Raw genomic sequence first — 9,658 nt, 5'->3', positions numbered from 1 at the left:
GTTTATTGTCACCCATGGCAGGGAAAGAAGAATATTCTTAGCAGCCTATATCTTCTTCTGAATGTTGAGGTGTTGATCTGATATCCGTGGTGGCATTTAACTGGATTTCCATGGAAATACTTCATTTTATATCAGCCAAGTTTTCTTTACGTGGGAAAAAAAGTAAATTTTAACAGTAAAATATCTGATGTGTTTTAGAATCTGCTGCTTGATAAACTCAGTGACTGCTGATTTGATCAGTTTATTTGCTAAATGACAATCCTCAATTAAGATTTTGTTTCTGTTATCAACTTTCTCTTATGCCTATTCCTGTCTTTCAATTTCTATTATTACTTCTAAAAGACTTCTGTGAACTCTGCGTTGATCAGAAGAACTAACTATGAATGGATTCCTGCAAAAGGTTTCTGTTCTCCTGAATAATTATAAATTACCCTAGAATAAAACCAAAAAGCCCATGCATGCCTTCACATCAGGGTATGTACACAATTGCTCACATACATATATGTACCTTTCTTTTAACAAAGGCATTGAGGTATTAAAATATTTTACAAGTATTGAAAATTTCATTTTACATCGATCCTTTGAGCAATAAGGCTAAATGCAGACCTGGTTGTGCAATCAGCCAGTAATACTCCCTCAGGCCTGAAGTTACAGGAAGTTTCCCTTCAGCTGTCATAGTTCTGGATGGAGACTTTGGAAATGAAGGTTAGATGTTCAAACAGCTGAAGACTCTTGAGGAATGCTGCCAACATCCTGTGTCCCCTCCCTTGTTTTATGGCTTGTCCATATGCAGCCAATTTATCTTCAGGTTTGATGCAACATTTGCAAAATGTATACAGGTTCTCTGATAAAAAGCCATCCATGAATTCTATCATCATCATTATTTGCATTTATCTTACTAGTGAGCACAGTAATAGACTTTACTGTCATGCATCACCAGCAACCTATGAATCACTGCCACCTAACTCAGCGGGGTATGAACTAGCTGTGGAAAAATTTGACTTCAACATAATTTCTTTTTCCTGAGAAGTATTTGGACAGAATCCATCTTTCAGCTGAGAAGGAACACTAGCTCCATGGAAATTCTTGATGAACCAGGTCCTTTAAGGCCTTGTTGCTTGTACAACCCAATAATACTCACAAGTGCAGAAAATGTTTACAACCTGTGCCAAACACTTTGTCAAAACTTGGAGCCAGTGAGAGTAGCATGGACAAGGTCATCATGAAAAACTTGAGTTGGTGGCTTGACAGGTCTCAGATACTGTAAAGTTACCAGAAAATGCCTCATGGAAGAGAAACTAATAATAATTTTCTGCTTCTTCTTCAGGATCCAATAGATACTTGTAACAGCCTCCACTGAAATAAAGTTATACACAATCAGTAGATTAAATGTAATCACATCAACACATACAAGCTGAAGCTCTGATTTTTAGCTGAACACTTGGTATCGTGACCATGGACCTCTTAATACTAGCAGTTTTCTGTAGTCAGGTGTTTGATATAGACTAAGGAGGGGTAAAGTTATTTTGTTTAATCATTTTTACAGTTTTGTCAGTTGCATTGACTTGTAAAGCCTTTGTGCCATTGAAGGAGATGGAAAAACCATGCCAGTTGTACTTAAATGTTCATAGCAGACCTGCCTTTCATGCACATCTTGTCTCTTAATAACCTTCATTCCTGAAAAGGATTGCAAAATATTTTCAATTTACATGAAAATTTCAGGTATTTAGTGTACTGCAATTGCATGACTCACAATAAATCACAAGAGCAGTATGATTTCTCAGCCATACCTTTAAGTCCAGCATTAATTGAGTGTAGAACTATGCAACTTAGTAACAAAGCTAATGTATCCACTTAGGGGAGGACCCATAAACTAAGTTGCTTTAAAAAACCCACAAACAAACAAAAAAAAACCAACTCCAAGAGTCCATGAAGAAAATCTAGTAAATGATATCCCTGGAGCAGGATTAGCTACTCATGGGTGGCACGAGCCAGGAACCACACAGACTTCAATAACCAGGGGGAAGTTCTGTGCAGAAATTCCCTTCCTCTGTGTTAAATTCTTCCCCTTCTGAGCCTGTGAAAAACCTCAGGAGAAGGTTGCATTGGGTGTCCCATGCTGACTGAACATACAGTGCCCTTAATAAGGCATAAGATGGCAATAAGATGCCAAAAAGACTTTTCTTTTGGGAGGCTTAACACACTATTTTTTAGGCATGGCATTCAGAGAGTATTTTCTACTGGTCAAAAAATATTCAGAAAATTGATTAACACTCTGTTTCTCTTTCACAGTGAGACTTCTTGAGCAGACTGACTTACTTGCTCCTTTTCAATGCTGCTCACACTTACAACATGACAATTACACCAACACAGGCAGTGCAGTCTCCTCTCATTCAAATATAATTTTACAAGAGCAAAGGAATTAATCCAGCTCCAGGAACTCATGAAGAAACAGGTCATAGCTATCATGTAATAGGACTCCTATCACTGTCAATAAAATTAGATTTAACCATATCTTGAGCAAACAGAAGGGTTTATTGCTTTTATTAGTTAATGTCTGAAAATGTTCCTGTGTTCAAATTTTCCTAGAAAATTAATTATTCACCTCAACACTTTTCACTTGGTCTCCACTTTGAAGTCTCCCACAATTATTTTTAGAAGAGCTGAACCTTCACAAACATAGGAAAAGATAAAACAGCTCTTGAACCCAAGACAAACTCTTCACTTAGTGGCAATTTTGATGCAGTTTTTCTTGACAAACCAATACAAAGAAATAGAGCAGATACTCACACAGCCACTGGAGAACAGAGGATATAAGCCTATGTCATACATGCTATCTTTTCTATGTCCATTTTTTTAAGGTTCAGAGAGAAAAAAAATAATGTGATGGTATGCACACCTAATTTAAGGTTAATATTGTGACTGAGGAAAAAAGTAGTGTAGCCTGGCACCTATAAGATAGATTTCAAAACATAGATTCCTTAAATAGTCTCTAGTGTGGATCACAACCACTGGGAATTAATTTCACTGAGAAAACTAATATTCCAATCATTTTCATAAAAATGGATTTGTTTCAATTACATGTTTAATAAGAAGAAGTTGAAAAAAACTAACTTGACTTTCTCAAAGCACACCAGAAATGGAAAACAATTTTATTTTGACAATGTTAAAACCAATTCATGCTGTTTTCATTCTTAATTTATGTTAGGCTGTGTTGTATTCTATTAAAAATCACAGATAAGCAAAGGAAAAGGTTGAACTGAGTATCTTTAGTATATTGAAATAATAAAAAATAACAATTTCTTGAAATGAAAGCAGGTGATAAACAAAAATTAAATCCTTCAGTGGTCCCAAATGACAGTAATCTTTTATTTTTTTAATTTAGAATTTCACTGAAAGATACTAAGCTATCATATCCTCTCTCTCCCACAAACACAGATCTCGTTTCTGACCTGCTTTACTCTATTAACTGCTTGTAAGGATTATTTTATTACCTCCCTGTGAGCTAAATTGTTCCTGTTTGGCACAGACTACTGGAAAAATCAATGCAAACCCATACTACCATGGAAGGAGTAACAGGAAATACTGGGGTTTCTCAGAACTCCCTGACTGTCCTGGGAGATGTGTCAATTTAAGGCATCCTTTTAGTGAGGTACAGTATATTCACTATATATCTACTATTAATCTCACTGTGCTGGTAACAATAAAACTCAATAGCTACTTTCATGGGTGATTATTTTTAGAGTTGCGATGGAGGAAGAAATGGGAATGAGCACTGTAATACCCTGTATGAAAAACAGAGGAAGGTGCAAGACTTACTGTAAGAAAGATAAACAAGATGTCCTTAGGAATCTCATTAGACACAAATGCACAAAGGGAAAAACCCAAACCTGCCATGAGAGTAGCTATGTGAGTATTTATTTGGAGAGGAAAGCACAAGCTTGATACAACTGGAGTCTGTGTGTTATTTCACACAGCATGTGAGCCCACAGGATGGTATAGTGTGAGCTGCCTTTGTGAGAAAGTAGAGAACAGCCCAGACAAAGTAAAGAAGGCAGGAAAAACTACTCTTGCCTCAATTAGCTGGAGTACAGAAACTCTGCAAGCGTCACACATCTCAGGTGTGTGCAACTCTGGGGTCTCATGAATCATCACTATGAAGCAAACAGTATTCATCTTTACAATAGGAATTGACATGCAATCTACAGTTTACTTTTTCCTCCTCGCACATTGCTCAAAAATGTAGCTTGTCATATTCACTTGATGTTACTGTTAGGTGTTAGATTTCATTATTTCATAAGTGGCTGAAACTGCGTCGTTTATAAAGCAAACAGATTGCTCTTTGTTCGTGTGATGGTTATTCATCCTGTCGTTAGGTGAGATACCCGAAAATAAATACTGATGGTTTGGTTTTGAATGCTGTATTGCACAAACTGTGTAAAGCACCTCCTGGGAGAAGGATGACGGAACACTGCTTTCTCTGTGATTAATCATTCTCTACTATTGTACTCTTTTCATAAGGAGGATGATATAATACATATGGCTGCATAAAAACATTCATACTTCTCAATTCAGAAAATTAAGTTATCCTCCCTATGCTCATGTCTTACCTTGGCCTTTTGCCAACATTTTTATGCATTCCATAGAGGAAAAATTAAATAAACAACTGATGAAAATTGTACTAAAAAATGTCTCAAAGCTAAAAAGTGTGTTTCTCTAATACAGTGTAATTTGCAGCACTTAGTAGTCGACAACACCACCAGAGACATTTTGGACCAAGGGACTGCCAGATGACCCTGATTGCCTCGCAAGCTGCTGCAGCTAAACTGGTTTACATTGTCATGGAATGAGTAAAAGGAGATGAAGGTCCAAAGCTGGTTTGTAAGAAATGGACAGTTTTAATGGCAGAGACTATTACCAGGCTAGTGAAGGAAAATGGTGGAGATATGGTCGCTGTTGCTGTCCCATGGGAGTGAAAGCACCATGCCAATGAAACAGGTCCTCACAGTCCATCTGACTCCAGCATTTATCTAAAGATTATAGAAAATGGGCCAGAATGTTTATTGTTTTCCATTTACTCCTCTGCTAAGACTATAAAATGTTGTCAGTGTGGCTAATGATTCAAAAAGGCAAGGCTGAGCACCAACCTCACCTCTAACCCCTGAGCTGAGGGAAACTGGAGAGGCTGAACTGGGAAGCTTTTCTTCTGTTCTCCATGCCTCATGATCTGCAACCTTTGCAGTGCTCACAGTGGGAGTCACAGTTTTGCCAACACTGTATATTTAATTTAGAGAAAGCATAAAGCTTTGGTTTTGTCAAAGGGGGAAAAATCAATAGAACTCAGTTTGGCAACTCTTCACGTTTTGCCCCCTCCCCCCAAAACATTGATTAAAATATAAACATAAACTTAATAATATAAAGTCATATTATTAATATGACTTTCCTTTTTGCATTCTAAATTTGCTCAGATCTGCAGACCCAACTTTTTCCAGGAGAACAGACTTAAACTTCTTTACATAATTTCTTACAAAAAGTCACAAGCACAATTAAAGGATGAAATCCTGCAGTTACTCATATATTATAAAATTTTTCCCATGCAATCACAGTGAAATGCCAACATTTTCTGCATACACTGAATACATGTGCAAATCCCAGCTGTTTATCCCTGCAATGCTATATTTTATTCTTTGAGTGCATAGTTATAATGCAAGAAGACAAAGCAAGATATCGTGGTAATTCCATCAAAACTAATCTGGAAAATAGTGATAGATTACACTGAACAAGACAAATTTATCCATAGTGTGAGCCTGACAATGTTAGTGGAATTAAATCAGAAATTAATTTGGGCATACACAGATACACAATTGGATTAATTCATTGAGCAATTTTTTTTCATTATGCAAGAAAACCAGATTGAAATCTAGTGAAACTGAATAGGCTAATCTGACTCAATGCCAGCTAGAAAGTCTCCTGTAGAATCAACACTCCTTAGCAATGTTGCATTATCTTTGCTTAATCTGTACAGGAAATGATAAATGCCTGTGACTCCTCATGTGCACTGGATCTGGAAGTTTACATGAAAGGCAAGTTGAACAAATCTCTTCCTGGGGTATGTGTGAACTACCAGTGAAAAGTTTAAAGCAATTGCAGATGTGCAGGTGAGACCACAGAAGCTTTAATTCAGAACAGGAAGGAGCAAGTTGTGCTGTGGTGGCTGAGCAACAGCAGGTGATTTATCACAGAGCACTTGAAAAGAAGAAATGTTACTTTTTGCACACACTGATTATTTTTCTTTTAAAAAATGTTAGAAATTTGGTGCAAAACTATTAAGTGAAACAAAACAACATCTGAATACTTTAAAATTAGACTATTTTGGGACTACAGTTTAAATGTGTTTGTGGCATTCTATTCCATAAAGACACAGGTCTGTACAATGACTTTCAGCACACACTAATAATAGCAAGGGAAATCATATACACATTTATTTTTCTACAGAACTCAAACTGGAAACACATAAGAGAACTTCTGTGCAATGTATTTATCCATTAGGCAGTTAAGTTGAAAAGTTTCTATTTCTCCCACTTTTCACAGTAAATGCAAGCACTCAAAGTTCTATCTAAAAGGAAAGCCCTCAGCCTTAAAAGAAAAAATTAATGAAAATCAAATATAAAGTTGGTAAGTATGGACTTATTTCTTAATAGTGAGTTTTATTCTAAAGTAAAAAGGAAGAAGAAAAGTAATTTTATTTTTATAACTAAGTTTATGCATCAACCATTACCTTTTCTCATTGTAATCATTTTTGGCCCAGTTCTGGCACCTTAGCTCAGTGTTAGCTGCATTATGTAAGAATACCATTAATTACCAGGGAGTTACTTGTGCTGGGGGTTTTACAAGTCAGAGTTTCCAATTAGAATTATTTATTTTCATTAATCCAATGTGATGCCCATGGCCAGATTCTCATCCAGCATGAATTATGATAGTATCAGATAGTTACACCATTTTAGACAGTAGCTTTAAAGATCTATTCAGGTGATCTGCTGACTGGCCCCAGATATTCCTGTGGGATATCTGTGTCCTGCTCAACCATTTAAAGCTGAAATGGGCTAAACTATCATACAGGAACAGTTATCACAAGTGATGTGCTTGCACTTCCAGTCCATTCCTTCAATTCCTAAGTACCCACACCAGAAACTTTTTCATAATTTCCCATCTTCAAAATTAGGTATTTTTCACCCCTATTAATCCAGGCTTTTCTTTATCTGATGGTCTCAAACTTTCTACTTACAAACTTAATGACCATTCATGAGCATTCAGATCCATTAGTTTTAATGTCAAAATTTGCACTTTACCTTAAGCAATTCAACTTCCTTCCTGCATTTGTCTCCTCTCTTAATCCTGAAATATTTAGCTGTGTCCCCTTTCACCCTTAATTTTATTGCAAAAGCAGGCAATCTCTATTAATTCTTTCTCATAAGGTTACCTTCACAGGCCATCTCTGTACACATTCTGGACTGTTTTGGCTTTATTGTCCCACACATCTCTCTAAAGCAGAGATATGGACTGGCATAAACAATCCCTACATTGTTTCATAAAACATATATCTCTATTGCAATTATATTTAGTCAACTTAAATTGCAAAGCATTAAACTGCAGAATCCAAATTCTCATACAGTTGAAGCTCATTACTTTGAGCTTGTCCCATTCTTTGATTATTTTGGGACAAGCACTTTGCAAATCCAAAAGATTCCCTGGATACTTCTTAGATATGCATTTAATTAGCCAGCTGAGCTCTTCTTCAAAAGGTATTACTAGAGTCAGGTATGTAGTCTTGACAAAATATTTAAGAATTGGGAATTTGATTACATAATTAAGTCACCCACAATTAAATCAGATGGGAAGAAAACAACAAAAGAGTGAAAATGCTTGCACTTGAGGGAAAAACTTAATTACTTGTTGTTAAGAAATTTATTTTTAAGTACCTTACTTCCATAAGGCTCCATCCAGTAATTCAACAACACAGCTGAGGTTGAGATATCTACAACTGATTCAAAGTCCAGTCATGAGTGAGGCACCTCAGCTTAGGATCTGCCAAAATACCCATTTGATGTGATGTGTTGGTAGTTATCTTCCCCCTCTTCCTTTCTCCTGGCATTCTTTCTTGTTCATGCATGTGGCAAAAGCAATGAACAAGAAAGCTTCTGAGCCAAATCCTCACCCTTGCTCTATTCTGACTCACACAGGAATGCAAACAAACAGTTTCAAAGAGATTAACAATACTGAAGTTTGCAGCCACTGCTAGAACAGGAACTGGTATTTATCACGAGATACTTTTGCCATATTTACTGCCCCTAACAATATTTAATCAGTATTTTAACAACATGAATGACTGACTACACAGTGGGTAAATTATTTTATCTATAGTTTACAATCAGGTCAGAGCTCAAGCAAGATGCCAAAGTGCTCTTGGATTGCACAAAAAGAGATCAGCAGGACAGCATTATGGATGGACTACAACACAACCACACAACCCACAATAGGGTGTAAGTGCTGCCCAAAATAGCCAACCTGCTTTGGATGGACAGACATTTTCTCCTGCTAAGACCAGCTCTTTGAAAGGAGGCTGTGACATGCAGCACAGTGACAAAGCTGTGCCTGGCTCGTGTCTGCACCTCTGCAAGGAGTCATGCAAACTGACCTCCTGCCTAAGGAGCTCTCTGCACTGTGTGATGAGCCGTGCAATCCTGCTTGATGATTTCTCAGGAAAAATGAAGCCTTATTTCTACCTAGGTCTCATTCTTGTTAAAAATGCTATTACAACCTGCTTCATTTAGGGATGTGGAAGGTGCCCTTTCACTTGCTTTTGCTTCTCAATGAATAAGTTAATAAGTTTCCACAAGTAGTGCAAACTGCTTTACCCTTGCCCTTCACTTCTGTGTTGTTAGGTGAGAAAAGCTCTAGAGCATTTTTTCTTCTCCTTTACTTTGATTATTTACAGTCCCACTCTTACCTTGGCTGCTGTAATGGCTTATGAGTTACACAAAATCAGCCAGTTGCCTTTATTCACACTGAATAGCCCCACAGATTACAGTGAAAGCATGCTGAGGGCAGCAGACTTCAGTTTATGACACCCATGAATCTCACCCAACTGGAGAACTTTAACAGGGGAAGTAATTCAGAGAGTAACTTCCACTACCTCTGCAAAACAGGACATGGCTTCTACCTCACCCTTCCTAAGAATCTCTCTCTAAAGTTTTACTCAAGATCTGAGTCTTCCCCCTTGTTCTAGTTCTGGCACAGCTATGAAGCTTGGGCAAGCTGTGCAAAAAAAGTTAATGTGCAAGCAAAATTTAAACTCCAAATTTAAATTTAAAAACAAACTGAAAAAACCCCACAAAATTGTGGAGAACTATTCAGGAAACCCATCAGAGTCCAATCAAATCCTTGAATTCCAGTCTCAGTTTGGGTGTCTATTAAAAGCTTGCACACCAGTCATCGTAAAACTAACCTGAAGCCAAAGAACTTTGCATCCCATATTTTCAATTTAGCAATGTTTCCTGACCCTTCCTATCTTCTATTGCAAATGTGACCAACAAAGTGTTTATTTGAAGAGGGATGGACTTACACTGAGAATGCAAACTAAAGTGAACCACAGGCAATA

Source organism: Lichenostomus cassidix, chromosome 4, assembly GCF_008360975.1.
Source record: "Lichenostomus cassidix isolate B80296 chromosome 4, HeHo_3.0, whole genome shotgun sequence".
In the NCBI taxonomy this organism is placed as follows: Eukaryota; Metazoa; Chordata; class Aves; order Passeriformes; family Meliphagidae; genus Lichenostomus; species Lichenostomus cassidix.
Note: the sequence above shows the minus strand (reverse complement) of the source record.